Source organism: Galeopterus variegatus, unplaced genomic scaffold, assembly GCF_000696425.1.
Source record: "Galeopterus variegatus unplaced genomic scaffold, G_variegatus-3.0.2 Scaffold100, whole genome shotgun sequence".
NCBI lineage: Eukaryota > Metazoa > Chordata > Mammalia > Dermoptera > Cynocephalidae > Galeopterus > Galeopterus variegatus.
The window spans coordinates 777,669-780,555 of NW_007726211.1; the positions used below are offsets into that span (position 1 = coordinate 777,669).

The 2,887-nt window shown below is 48.8% G+C and overlaps 1 pseudogene; it reads left to right on the forward strand.

Annotated features, from left to right (window-relative positions):
• Positions 1–1,765: 1,765 nt before the first annotated feature.
• The window catches only part of LOC103599634, a 10,021-nt pseudogene continuing 8,899 nt past the window's right edge, over positions 1,766–2,887 (forward strand).

The window sequence follows — 2,887 nt, forward strand, 5'->3', positions numbered from 1 at the left end:
CAGAGGATAATTCAAGTGAGCTAATGATTGAAGGTGTAGACGGACAGAGAATTCCAGATGCAGGAACCATTTTCAAGGGTGGCTGAGACAAAAAAAGAAAACTTTTTAAAACTTAAGCTGCTTCAGGTTCTAGGGATGTCAACAGGATTTCCTTCTGCAAGATTCTTTTTTGGTTATAGAAAGAAGGCCATCTTATAGGGAAAAATCTGTCATCTTTGTGGGCAGAAGAGTATCTTTGCAAAAATCACTACAATTTTCACTGAAGAAGCGGGCAGTGGGGGACCTGGGGCTCCAGAGAAGACAGCTAGAATAGGGGGCCTGGAAGGGGGCAGAGCCCGGGCCAGGGGACTTCTGAAGTGGGGATAGTGGACGGCCAGTTCAAAAGGCTTCTTCCTTAATCTTTCATTCCTTTTGGGACAAGCTCCAGTCTTCAGGAGAGGTTATTGACCATTACAGGCTAGTGTTAACCTCCTGTGCATGGCAGGGGTTGTTTTCCGGGGAAAGCCTCTCTGAGCAGCAGTCTGGAGCAAAGGGCACGAGGGACAGCTGGGACAGGATGGCCCCTGGGAATCCTCAGAGGAAGAGCACCATGAGAGGGGAGGCTTCTAGACTATTTGCAGTCACTTTAGAAGGAGACCCAAATTTGACAACTGAAAGTAACAGTGACTGGGAAAGACTTGGAAACATTTAAGAATTATACAAGAAAAGTCTTGAGGATCTCTGCTGACTAGATATTGCAGGGTGAAGGAAAGGAAAAAATAAAACTCGATCCCAAAATGTTAAGGTTTTTTTTCTTTTTGGTGGCTGGCCAGTACGGGAATCCGAACCCTTGACCTTCGTGTTATGACACCACACTCTGACCAACTGAGCTAACCAACCAACCCCCCCCAAAAATGCTGAGGTTTTTAACCAGGTGGGGTTAACTAAAACTGGGTAGTGGAGAGAGGGAGAGGCTGTTTCATTGGGAAAACAGAGTTAAGATGTAAGACCCGGGGAGAAAGTGGAGACCTAACAAAATCCAAGCCGACGCGGTAACCAGCGAGGCCCCTGGGAGCTGCAAGTCAAGGCTAGACAGCCACCTTCCCGCGGGAAGGGAACGAGCTACAGCAGGAAGGACACACAGAGGAGATCCGACAACACACTGACTCACTGCACTAAAGGAGGGACGTCCACAAAGGCTGGGTCAATATGACCAGGTAGAAAGGACGCGATGAAGCGCTGGTCGCTCTGGTAGAGCAGTTGCAGGGGACCGGCGTTGTCCCGGCTAAGGAGGGGTGTGTGTGCAGTTACACAGATTCGTCCCCGAGCAGGCAGGGGAAGGAAGTCAGGGAAGGCTTGTGTCTCTGCTTTCGTTTTCTCTGTCTCCGTCATCTGTTACCTCCGAGACACTCTTGACGTTTCTAATCAAAGAGCCTGGTGGGAAGAACAGGCATTGAGGAGGCTGGAGAAACGTGACTGTCACAGGGTCGGGTCTCAGAGGCGGCACGGGCCAGGTGCAGAAGTGGAGAAATGAACTTTGGGAAAGAGGGACTTACGTCTCTTCCTTCAGAACTGACAGGAGGACAGAGAAGGCGGAGTGGGCAGGGCACGTGTGGCACCGGACGTCAGTAGAGGAGGACACGGACGGATCTGGAACACGTGTGGAGAACGTCTGTGACGCCGGACAGGGAGGAATGTCACAGGCAAAGCAGTAGAGGGAAGCCTCGTTAGCCCTTAAGTTCCTTTCACGGCCCGGCCTCATGGGACACTTTTGTTCTTCAGGTGAATGGAAGGAGAGCAGAGCGTGAGCGGCTCAGGCCGCAGACAGGAGCAGCTGCTTGGAGGTAATGTCCTCGTCACCACGATGCAGAGTTCACCCTTGTGCCACGCATCCCTGAATGCCCAATAAAACGTGAATGTGGACGGTGCTGTCGCTTTAACCACATCAACAAGCCTCAGCTTCCCTGTTTGTAAAGCAGGAATAATGAGAGCGACTACACCCTATATGGGCATTGGAGATCATTAGTTCTTGCAATCCCTAGATAAAAGGTATCATGAAAGCACAGGGTGTTAAATGGGATATTTCACATACTTATTTAATACTTCTTTCTCTAATGAAAACTCTGCCTTTCAAGCCTCAGAGGAATATATGTAAACCAAAAGTCTCAAAGAATACCCAAGATTCCATCACCTTTGAAGAATCCTATACACAAGTCCTTTATTTTTTAGGTTTCCTGCCTTCCAAACAATTGCCTACGGCCTGTATTAGAAATATTTAAGCTTAATTCCTGAGAAGTCAAACACATTCAACAGGAACTTTCACTGTATACAGGATTATTCAGCTCTACCTACACATATACTCTCAGGAATCACTTTATCTTATCGTCATGAAGACATATTGGCAAGAGAAAACAAGGAAGGTGCAGAGCGATGCGTATACTACGCTGCCTTTTGTGTACAAAGCAGGAGGGAGTCAGGACAGCTTGTACCCACCCACATTAGAAACTCTGGATCAGGCAGGTCTCAACATGGTGCTGTTCACAACTAACGCTCACAGCCAGTTACAGGTGTCCCTGTTCCTTCCCCACTCCCACGGCTTCACTTGACTAGCCTTAAAAAGAAAAGAAAAAAAGAAACTTTGGAATTATACTCACAACACTGGGGAGTGGGGGAGAAGATACAGAGCAGATGGGGCCAAGAAATGATGACTGAAGATGGTAGAAGAGAGATTTTCACTGAATGTATTTTCTTTTTTTATTTTAAAACTTTTTTGTTTTCGGGCCGGCCCGGTGGCGCACGGCTACAGTGCGCCGCTTGGGAGCGCGGTGGCGCTCCCGCCGAGGGTTCGGATCCCACATACAGACCGGTTCCCGCTCACTGGCTGAGCGAGGTGTGGGCACAGCACAGA